The sequence below is a fragment of the Pantherophis guttatus genome, chromosome 3 (assembly GCF_059756535.1).
Source record: "Pantherophis guttatus breed Tessera chromosome 3, ASM5975653v1, whole genome shotgun sequence".
In the NCBI taxonomy this organism is placed as follows: Eukaryota; Metazoa; Chordata; class Lepidosauria; order Squamata; family Colubridae; genus Pantherophis; species Pantherophis guttatus.
The window spans coordinates 66,950,727-66,966,273 of record NC_142065.1 but is presented as its reverse complement, the minus strand read 5'-3'; positions in this window follow the sequence as shown (position 1 = coordinate 66,966,273).

The following is a 15,547-nucleotide window of genomic DNA, read 5'->3' as shown; positions in this document are numbered from 1 at the left end:
TTTAGTCAACAGATCACAGTATAGTGGTTGAGGGAACTGGGTTAAAAGGCAGGATACTTATTCTGATCTTGTTTTAGGCACAAAATCCAGCTGGGTGACTTTGGTAGGTTATTCTCTCTGAGCTCTAAGAAGAAGACAGTGGCAAGCCAATTCTGGAAATATTGCCAAGAAAACTGAAATGTAAATGAAGACTCAATCATCCAGGCCAAAAGCATATAAAAGGTCAAAACATGGCAACTGACCCAAAAGTTTCTTAAAACTGAGACATTTCATTAGTCATCCAAGTAATTACTTCAATCGAAATGAAAATTTTGGGTAGGCAGAGAGTCAGAGAATCATTGGAATGAACCAACTCTTGTCACGAATGTCTCAGTTTTAATAAACTTTGGTCCAGTTCAGGGGTGGGTTTCTACTTACCTTTACTACCGGTTTGCAGCAGGGCCGCATGCGCAGAAGCGTTTTGATGACGTCGGGGTCGGTGGGCGGAGCCTCCCACTGGTTTTACTACCAGTTCTATAGAACCGGTGCAAACGGGGCACCCCACCATTGGTCCAGTTGCTATGATTTAATTACTTAGATGCCAAGAAAACTGCATAGACTGGATCCTGTAGTAACCAGCAATTAGAATTGACTCAATGGACCATCACCACCAACATCACCACAAGAGGCATCTGACCCACAAAGGTGTGTATTGCCAAAGCTGTTGTAAGTTACGGCTGCGAAAATTGGACCATCAGAAAAGCTAAACAACAACAACAATATGTCTTTAAATTGCCATGCTTGAAAATATTGTGAATGCTTTTAGTTGCAGGAAGAACAAATCCACACTAAGTAGTGTAATATGAAACTTGAATATTTTGCATACTTAATTTGAGGGCAAGTCACTAGAAAAGACCTTGGAAAAATGGAAAGCAATGATAAAAGGCTGCAGATAAGTGGCAAGATGCTGTCAGTGATGACACAAGTGTGAACTTCCAAGAACCCAAAGAAATAGTGACTGACAGTCCTGACAAAATGATTTCTATCAGGTCACGAAGAGCCAAAGACATCTGAATGACTCAACAATAACAACAACAAAACTGAGGTCAGAAAAAAAGTAAAGCTCATCCCTCAAGGAACATTTGACTTGAACACAACCAAATTTACCATTATGCCTAAAGACCATATATGGCATCTGCATTGTATCAGAATAAAATTTTCTAATGTAATCACGACTATTAAACTAATTTCAATATATAATAGTTTAATGTTGTGTATATCCTTCAAATTATTATCTGCTTGACCTACTTGTAGGTAAAATGAAAAGTGCCCTAAAATGAAAAGTGCCCCTTTTGGCAATGTTTATATGACTGCAGAAGAATCTTAAGGCTAGTGCCTTTCAGATTCATTGGCGTTAAGTTTTCATTAATCTAACCAATTTTAAAGTGGCCAATTTCTGAGAGATTATAAAAATTCATTCTATTGACAGCACTACTTCAGAGCGCCTTCTACAAGGTTTCTCTGAGCATGGAGCAGGATAAAGATTTATTGTCCTAAATCTTTACTAGAAGATATGCCATCATATTATTACTACTAGAATGAATAACTTGAATAATTATTATCTAAATATCTAAACTAAAACAATGATGGCATAGCTGAGAGATAGAAAAGCATAGAACACAGTGTAAACCATTATTATTACAAGTAGTCCTTGATGTATGCCCACAATTGACCCCCAAAATTTATGTTGCTAAGTGAAACATTTGTTAAATGAATTTTGCCCCATTTTATGACCTTTCTTGCCACAGTTGTTAAGTGGATCACTGCAGTTGTTAAGTTAGTAACATGGTTATTAAGTGAACCTGGCTTCCTCATTGACTTTGCTTGTAAGAAGGTTGCAAAAGGTGATCACATGAACCAGGGACAACCGTCATAACTATGAGTCAGTTGCCAGGCCTCTGAATTTTAATCACATGACCTTGGGGATGCTGCAACAGTCATAACTGTGAAAAACGGTCATAAATCACTTTTTTCAGTGCCGGTGTAACTTTGAATGGTCACTAAATGAATTGTTGTAAGTCGACGGCTACCTGTATTTATACAGTCACTTGGTAGGTTATTCAGTTAGTTATTATTTCAATTCCTCCACAGAAAGATTTTTGCCAAATTAAAAATAGTCAGAATCCTTCAATAAACCTCTATGCTTTGAATGTGTATGTCATTTTCTAAAAAATTGTGGAAGCTCTGAAGCTGCAGTCTACAGCTGGTATCCACTGTTATCAGAGGATTCGTGCAGTCACCTCAGGATATTTAGTGCTTTAGGGAGTCAAATTATCTAATCTGTCTTCAGTATTTCTAATCTTTGTATTCCTAGAGGGCTGTTGTTGTACCTTAGGCTGAGCCCTTATCTAGAAGAACGTTCTGTGTCATACTTATCTACAACTCACATTGACACAAGAACAATTCTGATATTGGCTTTTTGTGGATGTGGGAATTGATCCAGGCTAGCCTCCAATGGCCTTTAGCATGTATGCCTGAAAATGCCTGAGGCATTTTCTAGCACAAAGAGCTAAAACATTCCTGCAAAATCTGATTCCACCTACCTACACAGACAGTTCAGCCCTCCAAATCACACAAAAGAATGGGTGGAGCAGGACAGTTCTTTCAATTCTCCCATCCTTAAACACAGGGACATGAATAATGACCTTTAAGAGATAAAAGGAAGGTCTTCCTTTGTCTAATACTATTAATACAATCAAAATATTTGTCCCTTGCATGAGTTTCCTCTGCAATCATCTTCCATCCGTGATGGAAAATAAATATTGGGCATGCTGTCAATTTGTTAAGAAGGGGTCTCCAGTTACAGGCAGCATAGAATGGGTGGAAAAGTTAGAAAAGTGTTGATTTGGTTGTCTGGAAGAACAAATTAGTCAAGACTCATTTAAATATGAGCTAGCAGTGTGCAGCAGCTGCCAAAAAAGCCGACACAGTTCTAGGCTGCATAAATAGAGGGATAGAATCAAGATCACGTGAAGTGTTAATACCACTTCATAATGCCTTGGTAAGGCCGCACTTGGAATACTGCATTCAGTTTTGATCACCATGATTTAAAAAAGATGTTGAGACTCTAGAAAGAGTGCAGAGAAGAGCAACAAAGATGATTAGGGGACTGAAGGCTAAAACATATGCAGAACAGTTGCAGGAACTGGGTATGTCTAGTTTAATGAAAAGAAGGACTAGGGGAGACATGATAGCAATGTTCCAATATCTCAGGGGTTGCCACAAAGAAAATGGAGTCAAACTATTCTCCAAAGCACCTGAGGGTAGGAACAAGAAGCAATGGGTGGAAGCTAATCAAGAAGAGAAGCAACTTAGAACTAAGGAGAAATTTCCTGACAGTTATAACAATTAATCAATGGAACAATTTTCCTCCAGAAGTTGTGAATGCTCCAACACGGGAAGTTTTTAAGATGTTGGATAACTATTTATTTGAAGTGGTGTTGGATTTCCTGCCTAAGCAGAGGGTTTGACTGGAAGACCACCAAGGTCCCTTCCAACTCTGTTATTCTATTCTATTCTATTCTATTCTATTCTATTCTATTCTATTCTATTCTATTCTATTCTATTCTATTCTATTCTATTCTATTCTATTCTATTCTATTCTATTCTATTCTATTCTAAAACCACCAGCATCCACAGAAATAATAACGAAAAAATTGTACAGAAAAATCCACGGTATTACAGACTGGTCATTCCAATAGCAATATCATTTGATTTTGATAACTTGATCTATGAGGAGTTTGAAAACAATGCAGTGATTTCTAGAAATCAGCATGGATTTGAGAAGAACAAATCTCGTAAGGCTAATCTTATTTCATTTTTTACTTGGGTAATTTCCTTAGTCGATTAAGGGAGTGCTGTGAATGTGGCACATATTGATTTCAGCAACTCACCAAGCTCACCATAGTATTCTGATTAGCTAACTAGTTCCATGAGGCTTGTTTATTACTTAAATCCTCAGCTGGTTCAAAATATTGCTCAGAGAAATGCCAAACAAAAATTTCTCATCGGATTGAAGTGACATATTGAACGGGGTTTAGTAATAAAATATGTGGAACTTGGGATTGTTGTTCGTCATGCTCACTAATATTCAACGTGCCTACAAAAAAAAAAAAAGGCAACTTTAGCTTGTATCATTAGAAGTTTGGTTTTCAAATCACTGGAAGTAATAGTTCCATTCTATCCTTCGTTGGTCAGACACTATCTTGAATTCTGTATGATCAGTCTGAAACATTACATTTTAAGGACTGAGATAAGCTGAGGAAAAAAAATACAACTCTATGAGCAAAGTTGTTTAGCCATGACCCAACAAACAAACTGGGTATGAAAACAAATATAAGTGTCACACAGATAATGCTGTGACAGCTATCTTCCCAGAACAAAAGACATAAAGGTTTTACATTATACGTCTATTTGCAGGATGTGTTCATGGAAAAGATATACAGACCTTTGCTTGGGATGCTTACATGGATTGCTACACTGAACAGAGGTTTTAGTCATGGTTTAATTGGATTTTTCCAGCTTTAAGATTCCTTGAATTCTTTGAACAGTCTTGCCAAATTGGCCAATAAGATTTAACCCATAAACAACTGTGACACAGTGCCAATACCATAAAAAACTTTGCTGATACCCTACAGTGTAGCAAAAACCTGACTGAAAGGGTTTTAGAAATAGTTTGGTACTTTGAAATTGGCCAATGAGAATCTATACATTGTACAAGTGATATCAAGTTTTTTGCACATTTTAGTACTAATCAATTCCCCTGCAGTTATCATCCCTGCAGTCATCATTAAGAGTTTACTTTAGTTTCACGTATGCCATTCAAATTAAATTGTAAACTGTTTAGTTTAGTGATTTTCAGAAAAAAGAATAAACCAGAATACCAATCTGCAGATCACAGAAGGGGAAAGGTGAGTGATACTGTGGGTCTGTAAATAGGAAGACTTCATATATGCAATTACTCAAAACCCATGAAGCCTTCTTGGTGGTCTTTGGAAAAGTAGCCATCTCTAAGTTTCTTTGAAAGACTGTAATGAAGATAAAAGGAGATAATCCTCTACATGTTGTTGATCTAAACTCTTTGGGGGAAAGTGTCTAATGGATGATTACATGTCCTTTGAAGTTCTTCTACAGTGGTTGATTCTCCTGCTCAAAGAACACAAGAACAGCCCTGCTAGATCAAGCCAAACAGGTCATCCTAATCAACCTTCTGTTTCAACAGTGGCCAGTCAGACACATTCAGGAAAGCCCTAAACATGGACAAGAGGATGAAAGCTGGCCTTCACTGTTGTTCCATAAGGACTTCATTGGCATGCTGACTATTGTAGTAAATAACCATCAAGACTGGTATCCATTGATAACTTGACTATCCATAACTTCTCCAATTCCCTTTTAAAACCTAAATTGGTTACACTGTGATGCTTATGGTCATGTTGTTATTTCCAGTTGTTGTTGGACAATTCTGTTGCTGTTATTGTGGTGGTAAATAATGTTATTTGGGGGCCATGAACCCATTTTAAATTGTAAGTTATGACAAAATGGCAGGGCTCATCTAGTTCAGAAAGGGAACCAGTGAAGTTGCTTTGCGTTGCTTTCTAGACATACTCCACACAATCTTACTTTTCCCTTGCTCCTGGGTGATAAATCTAGTATTTTGCTTTTGTGCCATGCTTTATGTTTTTTTTTTAATTAGAAGAATATTTGAAAAATTAAGTCAGATGGAACACAGCTTTAGAAGTCCCAAAGGTATGGTTTTAATCATGCTGATATCCTCAGTCACAGTGTTGTCTAACCCAAGAATAATGCCATGTTCTCAGCACATGATCAGAGGCATTCTTTAATTTGAATTCTTCACATGTTCCATGGCACCAGAACAGATGCTTTGCTTTGATAAGTCCTGTTTCATGTTATATAGTGATAGTTCAACAGCATTCCAAATTTTGGGTTCACCAGAAGGAGCTGACATGAGAGATTGCAGCAATAGCTGTCTTCAGCAGTGAAGTGGCTAATATGATAACTTGAGATAGATAAAAGTGAAGTATTTAATAGGAACAGCAATACGAGGAAATGGCTGAGGCACATGACAAAGGATGGGTATTGTGTAATAAAGGAAAATGTTTACACCAAGGCTAGACTTTTGCTACTCTAATCCAAGGTAGTGCAAACTACTCTTTTGAGTTGCCTGTCCAACAGGCACTAGCAAGTTATGATATGGATAGTAAATATCTACCACACCCTTGAGTGTGCAGACAGATTGTTTACCGAGTGAGCCCATTTCATTTGTGCTGTAACTATAAAAAGAATCCCAGTATTTAATCTGCTGCTAAGTGTGACTGCAAAGTCATCAAAGCAGCTTGTTTTTCTAACGCCTACTCTCCTCGCCAAATCATTTCAAATGGACTGGCAAGGATATGATGTTCAGTTAGCTAAAAATTGTACCTCTTAGTTATAACAGCAACAATAATCATCCCTTTTACCAGATGCACCAAGAAAAGCTGTCTTATCTGGGAGAATTGCTTTCCATGCACACAGACAAAAAATCATCTATGCATTAGAGAAGTATGGAGAATGATCTCTCACCCATATAATAATCCTGGCTGTAAAAGGAAAAAGCAGACACTGTTCAAATCAGAAGACACAATAATTCTTGCATTGCATGATGCTCCATAGGAGGCCTGGCCTGGCCTGGCCTTGCTTACTGGATCAGGTCTCCAGGATAGATTCTCATTCCCTTACTAAATAAATCACTGCTACCATAATCCCATAATCCAACTTTAAAAGAAACAGCTAGCACAAATGACTGGTAACCAGCTATCCCTGACTTTGAACAGATGAGTTGGTTGGTGAATATGAAAGTTAGGGATAAAGAACTTTGTGCCTTTCAAGTATCTTAGGCTGCACACCCTACTGTTTCCAGCACTGGTCATTTTGACTAGAGCAGATAGGAGCTACAGGATCCAATATGAATCAAAAGATTTAGTCTTCCAAGCTTTAGGTTTGATGCTGGAGTCCATCCTCAGAGAACGTCTCTCTCTATGTGTGCACTAGGCTGTTCATAGATCATTGGTGGGAGCTAATCTAAAACTCAAGAAGATCCTGCATTGCTTATTCCTATCCTAGGCTTGGAATGGAAAGTTTAAAGAATCCTTTGTTTTATTAACAAAATAACAGAGATGGAAGGGACCGTGTAGGTCATCTAATCCAATCCTCCGCCCAAGCAGGAGACCCTACACCATTTCTGACAGATGGCAGTCCAGTCTCTTCTTGAAAGCTTCCAATGATGAAGCTCCCACAACTTCTGAAGCAAGCTGATCCATTGGTTGGTTGTTCTCACTTTCAGAAAATGTTTCCTTATTTTCTAGGTTGAATTTCTCCTTGATCAGTTTCCATCCATTATTCCTTATCTGGCCTTCAGATGCTTTAGAAAATAGGTTGACCCCCCCTCCTCTCTGTGACAGCCTCTCAAGTATTGGAACACTGCTATCATATCGCCCCTGGTCATTCTCTTCACTAGACTAGCCATGCCCAGTTCTGTAACTTCATATGTTTTAGCCTCCAGTCCCTTAATCATCTTTGTTGCTCTTCTCTGCACTCTTTCTAGAGCAAGGCTGTCAAACTTCCGGTCCATGGGCTGGATGCATCACACACTGGCCACGCCCATGCCCGGTTTAGCGAAGGAGGAAAAAGTCCTGATATATCACGTGACACTGCCGTGACACTGTGAGTTTGACACCCCTGTTCTAGAGCCTCAACATATGGTATTTCACATACAAATTCTATATAGCAGAGAATATATATATGAGGACCTGGATTGTGGGGGCAATAAACTGACTTTGTATAAAAAAGAACACCACTTAGGGCCCCCCGAAAGCCCTACTAAGCAGGTATATACAAAAGTATGAAGGCTATTGCTTAACGCATTGTAACGCATTGTAAGCCGCCCTGAGTCTCTGGAGAAGGGCGGCATATAAATCGAACCAATAAACAATAAATAAATAAATAAATAGTTAGAAGACACATTTTATGTTTTAATATTGTGCAACTTCTATCAAGGTGAAAGAACAAGATTTATCACTCCATTTGGAATAATATGCAGCTTTTCTAATTATGAATAAGCAACCATCTTTAATTCAATCAGTTGCAAATAATAAACATTAATAAGCATTTTTTGCAGATCTGTTAAGCAGTGCTAATTGTTATACATCAAATTTGTTTAATTCTTTTATAATAAAACATACCCACAATGGCTTGAATCTCTCTGATCCCTTTTGAATTTTTAAATTTAATTTTCCTCCTTATTCATGGGATCAATTTTAATTTTTGAAACCTAAAGGTACAGAAATTATTAATAAACTCCCAAAAACTATCTCCACTAGTTTACATAGACAGAAATATCTACAGCTCCTCTGTATATTTATATCACAAAACATTATCTCTACTTATGGAAAAGTAGTTGACTTGCATTGTAAAAGCCATGCGATCCAGAAAAGTGGCTGCATGCTACAAACATATAACACTGTCATTACTGGAAAAGAATGCTCATAATATGAATATGTGGATTTGGGTGTAGACAGGGCTGTTTCTCCCATGTCCAGTTCTTAATGTCCATGTTCAATGCTTGGATCCTGGGAGAAATAAGAGGCATACAGTATCTGGCACTTAAGCTCCTTCCCCCTGTGCTCATGATGGCTTGATTCTACTCTGCCTTAGGAAAATCGTATCTGGATTAAGATGTTTTGGCAACAGCTTGCAAATTATTCAATCTGGACTGTTGGCAACTTCATCCTTCCTGCTGCCTCTTTTTTTCCCTTCCAGGAAAGCAATTGCCAAATAGCTTTCTTGGGCATGTCTTCCTGGATCTACTATACATATTTTCCTTTCGGTTTGGGTGTGTATTACCTACAATAAAGACAGCTGCTAGTTTAAGGCCCAGAGATTTGTATTCTTTTTTAATTACTACTTTTCTTTTCTTGAGTAACTAAATTTCCCCCTGAGTTTTTAAATATATATTTATTAAATCTATGGGATGACCATTTTACCAGTTACCTGAGATAGAAGGATTGGTTATCTCATTTGTTTTTCTATCTAAAACAGTCAAGACTCTTGTAGCAACGAGAAGACTAACAAATTCGCAGAAACATTTGGGAAATGCAACCCAGCCTAACAAGACCATGGCTTATTGAAGTAGACTGAGCAGAATAAAATTCATAGACAGACAGACAGACAGACAGACAGATCGGTACACACACACACACACACACACACACACACACACACACACACACACCTACATTGGTTAGACCAGGGGTCTGTAACCTTAAACACTCAAAGAGCCATTTGGACCCATTTCCCACAGAAAAGAAAACACCAGGAGCCACAAAACCCTTCCCATGCCTGACTACTTCTTGAGCGGCCACAAAAGTAGCATATGTTAAATGTTCTGTTTTCTTCTGAAACTTTTCTTTTCTTGGATTTATCCATGGTTGACCTACCAGGGGTTGAAAAGCTCAATAAATTGTATGCCGGTGGGTGTCGCACCTTGGCGGTTGTGACACACATTTTGAGTAACAGGGAGCCGCAGCAGAGGGGTGAAAGAGCCACATGCGGCTCCAGAGCCACAGGTTGCTGACCCCTGGGTTAGACTGTAAGGTGTCACAATTCATTTTCCAACTTTATTCTGTCTATAAAAGTGGAATTACCGTATTCTGCTTTTTTTTAAAAGCACAGAAAATAAACACAACTTAACTGAATTTTTAAATCCAATGCTTGAAGAAAATTTGCCTGTTTTCGCAGAAAGAAGTCCTATTGTATTCAATGGAGCTTAATTGTTAGTTTGCAGCCTGCATGAACAGCCAATTCTGTGCTGTTTGTGACCATCATCTCAAATGTATTTTCATGTAGTTTTGCCTTTTCTACCTATTGAGATATGCTCATTTCTCCTGCAAGCTGTAAAGGCTGAGCTACAATACAGGTAGTCCTCGACTTACAACAATTCACTTAGTGACCGTTCAAAGTTACAACAGCACTGAAAAAAGTGATTTATAACCATTTTTCATGCTTATGACCGTTGCATGGTCACATGATTTACATTGACAACTGACTCACATTTATGACGGTTGCAGTATCCCGGGGTCATGTAATCACCTTTTGCAACCTTAAGATTCAATCAACAACCATATTACTAATTTAACAACTGCAGTGATTCATTTAACAGATGTGGCAAGAGAAGTCATAAAATGGGGCAAGACTCACTTAACAAATTTCTCACTTAACAACATAAATTTTGGGCTCCATTTTGGTTGTAAGTTGAGGACTACCTGTACTGTGTTTTGTATTTGAAGAATCTCCCAGGTAAATACAGAGCATCTCTTGATTTATTTAATAACTTCTACTTGGCTCAACCCTACTTTAAACTGAAAACAAGGATATAAACATATGAATGAAAAGTCTAGAGTCACAGATTTACCTTGGCTATTGTGACAAGGATGAATACATAATAAAAAAGGTTTTATTTTAAATTGCTGATTTTTTAAAAAATAAATTCCTATATATTTATGGGATGTAAAGATATATATATAATTTAAATACATTCCTATCTCTCGATAGGAATTAATTATATTGGATAATCAATGTGCAGATTCACATATTACTCTAGTTTGATACACAAAAGAAGGAGCCTTGGTGGCACAGCAGACTAAAGTGCTGTTAAAGTAGCACTTAGCTGCCAGCTGCCTGCAATTACTGCAAGTTCAAATCTTACCAGGCTCAAGGTTGACTCAGCCTTCCATCTTTCTGAGGTAGGTAAATGAGGACCCGGATTGTGGGGGCAATAAACTGACTTTGTATAAAAAAGAACACCGCTTAGGGGGAGCCAAAAGCCCTACTAAGCAGGTATATACAAAAAAGTATGAAGGCTATTGCTTAACACATTGTAAGCCGTCCTGAGTCTCCGGAGAAGGGCGGCATATAAATCGAACCAATAAAGAAATAAAGAAAAACACATCAACTGTATCAAATGAGGAACTGCTATGAATTTACAGTAGTTAATTTATACATGGCCATTTCCCCCTGATTTAGGCGATCTGCAAAACTACACATTAATTTCCTCTCAGAATGATGTGAGGCCTTTTTTATTTGGAGAAGAATAATTGTTATACATTATTTTATTCATACCTTTCGATGTAGCCCTCCTGCTTTCCTTTGCTAGAAAAGGAGGGATATTGAAAAGGAACTTTGTTGTTTATTTGCCGTTATGATTTGTAATCCTCATAACATGAAGCATTTTGTATGAATAGCAGATATATAAAAAGGTGCACAATACACAGCAAATTCTTCCTTTAAAAAAAACAAAACTACTAAGGCCAAGGAAATCACAGATCTGACACCTACTTCCAACCATTATTAGGGGGAAAAAACCCATTACTTTGTTCCTGGGAAGATTCATGATCTTTTCACATTGAGTGGGCTTGTCAAAATACACATGAACTGAATAGCATGAGGTGTAGATCATGAGTCACATTGCCCAAGCTGCAACTCTGAAAGTTTTCCTCTGACAGCTTTATATTCATTCTCCTTCCTCCCACATGGATGAGCAATTAGGTGTACAGTAATTAAGATTTGTTTAACGTATCAGGTGAATTCATTCAGAAAGTCAAAATAATGTTCTTAGATAGAATTGTCTTTCCTCCCAAAGACAGCTCTCTGTGGTTCTTTTACACATGATTTACAAAGTAGTTACCATGTGAACTCTTCTACTGCTTGAAAATGTCTTGAGCAATTAGAGAGAACGTACCATTACATAGCTTGTGCTGTGTCCATCCTGATCCCCTCTTACTTTTATCCTTTCACCAATAACTTTCATCAAGAACATGTTGGCTTTGCATTATGGAGAGCTGCAGGTATTGTACTCCTCCTGGGCATCACTGTAGAATCATTTGATTTGAGCTCACTGTAACAGCATTGCTAAAAAAGCATTAAGAGTTGTTAACCTAATCTTGCATAGCTTCTTCTCCGGTAATATTGAACTGCAAACTAGGGCATACAAAATTTTTGCCAGACCAATTCTTGAATACAGCTCATCTGTCTGGAACCCGCACTGCATATCAGACATTAATACAATCGAATGAGTCCAGAGATATTTCACAAGAAGAGTCCTAAAATACCTTATGCGACCAGACTCGAAATTTTGGGCTTAGACAACTTAGAACTTCGCCGTCTTCGGTCTGACCTAAGCATAGTACATAAAATCATCTGCTACAATGTCCTACCAGCCAATGAATACTTCAGCTTCAACCAAAACAATACAAGAGCACACAATAGATACAAACTCATGGTAAACCGATCCAAACTAGACTGCAGAAAATACGACTTCAGTAACAGAGTTTCAACGCCTGGAATGCACTCCCTGACTCTGTGGTTTCTTCCCCAAATCCCCAAAACTTTAACCTTAGACTATCTACTGTAGACCTCATCCCATTCAAAAGAGGTCTGTAAGGGGCGTGCATAAGCGCACCAACGTGCCTACTGTCCCTGTCCTAATGTTTTCTTTTATTCTTATCCTTTTCATGTATTTATAATTATGTTTACACTTGTATCTGTCATAAAATACATGCTTGACAAAAATAAATAAAATATAATGAAAATAAAATAAAATCATAGAATCATAGAATCAAAGGCTGGAAAGAACCTTGGAGTCCTCTCCTATAGTCCAGCCTCTTCCTCCCAAGGCAGGACTCCTTATATTATCCTGGATAAATGTCCATGGAGCTTCTCAGTCATCCAGGTCATGGTTGTCTCAAAAGTGCTTTTTCAAGAGGCAACTGGACTTTCTGCTTTTTCTATGAAGCTTCTTGGATGAGAAGCGAAACGACTTCAAAGAAAAACCAGAAAGTCCAGTTGCCTCTTGAAAAAGCACCTTTGGGATATCCTGGATAAATGTTTGTCCAATCTTTTCTTGAAAAATCTCCAGTGATGGAATACCCACAGCTCTGGGAGGCAAGTTGTTCCATTGATTAATCATTCCTACTGTCAGGAAATTTTTCCTTATTTCCAGGTTGGAGATTTCTGATGAGCCATCACTTGTTTTGCCCAGAGGTGCTATGGAGAATAAATCAATCTTCTCTTTCTTGTGGCAGACCTTCAAGTATTGAAGACTACTACCATGTTCCCCTGAAAATAAGACCCTGTCTTATATTTTTTTGAACCCTGGCTTGGTCTTATTGCCATGCATTCAAAAGCCCGATTGGGCTTATTATCAGTGAATGTGAATGTTATTTTGGGGGAAACAGGGTATCAGGTCTCCTTAAGGCTTCTCTTAGTTAGACAAAACATATCTAGCTCCCCTAGGCATTCATCGTACAATTTAACCTCCAGACTTCTTATCATCTTTATTGCTTTTCTCTGCATTTTCTAGAGACTCAGCATCTTCTTTTGTATCACATACATGTATTAGATTTCATGTTATATTGCTGTATAATCTCTGCATGTTGAACTATTTCGATATTGCATTCGTAGACCCACTGAAAAATAATAATAATGTTTTGAATATTTTTTTTTCTTAGATTGTACAATGCTGTCCTCAGGCCAAATCTAGCATTTTAACTACAAGCATGGTTAAAATTGATCTGGATAGGTTTATACTGGGGAAGGAAGTTATTCAAATGCAGTATTCTTGTATCAATATGTTTAGAGCTGTATAGATTCAAAATAGCAAAAAAAAAAAAAAAAAAAAGTCTCCTTTTTTGGTAATAATCAGTACAGCCAGCCCTGTCCAAATCTTTTCATTTCATTCATCCTATCTCTACTAATTAGAATTGGTCATTCACCCAAGTATTTGGTCTGGTCCGAGTATACTAATTGTTTGCTTGTTTTATTAGTTTGTTTAAAAGTATATTCATTTTTCATATACATTTTGTTCTGTAACCAATAGAGTTTATGATTCGGTTAGTCTTTATTTAAAATTATTGCCACACCACATTACTGTTCAGTAGACCTCAGAACACTATACAATTTAAAGCATTTCGATAAAATAGAATCAGAAATGAATAAAAAGAATGGAGTATATGGCTTTTAAAAATTTCTTTGTAGATTTATACTCTAATTTTTTGCAGGAATTTCAGATGACATATATATATATATATACTCTGTCCTCTATTTTATTGCCACATAACAACCACATAAGGTGCCCTATCGTAAGAGAAAATGAATAGCTAAAGTCACTCATTGAGCTTTCAGGACTGTGGAAGGACTTGTATTATGGGGCTCTACGGTCAAATCTACCATCTTAACCACTAGCATAATTACAATTGATTTATATTTATATTTATGTTTATATTTATATTTATATTTATATTTTGCTGATAAAGAAATAAAGGGAGACTAGTATAGATCTATTTCAAGCTATTTAGCTCTCATCAGCTAGCCATACCCTTACTTGGATTTGAACTTGTGCTGCCTGCATGTTAGGCAGTTGTATTAACTTCTGAGCCACAAATTCTCCTCCCTTCATCAGCTTGAGCCAGGGGAGAGATTAAGTATTTTTCTGTCGAGTATGGTTTGTCGTGAATGCGACAGCTTGAGGGCTCCTGGATTGGAGCTGAAAGGCGAAAGGGATGCAGTATGCTCCCTCCCACATGCTGAGGTAGACCAGGTGCCTCAATAGAAAAACTATTTATATTTATATTTATATTATTTATATTATTTATATTTATATTATTTATATTTATATTTATATTCTGGGAAGATAGTTGTTCAGATACAGTACAGGTAGTCCTTAGCTTACAACCACAACTGAGTCCAAAATTGCTAAGTGAGAAATTTGTTAAATGAGTTTTGCTCCATTTTACGACTTTTCTTGCCACATTTGTTAAGTGAATCACTGCAGTTGTTAAATTAGTAATCCATTTGTTAAGTGAATCTGTTTTTTTCCATTGACTTTGCTCGTCAGAAGGTTGCAAAAGATGATCACATGACTCAGGGGCCCTGCAATCTTCATAAATGTGAGTCAGTTGTCAAGTATCTAAATGTAAATCACCTGACCACAGGGATGGTGCAATGGTCGTAAGTGTGTGAAAAACGGTCATAAGTCATTTTTTTTCAGTGCGGTTGTAACTTCGAACAGTCACTAAACGAACTGTTGTAAGTCAAGGACTACCTGTATTCTGGTATCAAAATTGTTTAGATTTGCATAGATTCAAAACAGCCCTTGAATTCAGAAACAAAATGAAAGCCAATACAGGTAGTCCTCGACTTACAACCACAATGGGGCCCCAAATTTCCATTGCTAAGCAAGGCGGTTGTTAAGTGAGTTTTGCCCCATTTTACGATCTTTTTTGCCACAATCATTAAGTGAACCACTGCAGTTGTTAAGTGAATCATGTGATCGTTAGGCTTCCCCTCCCCCCCCAATCACTATTGGAAGCTGGCTGGAAAGTTTAGACACCGGGAATCACATGACACATCACAGGAGAATCCAACTGTCATAAATACATGCCAATTACCAAATGCCCGA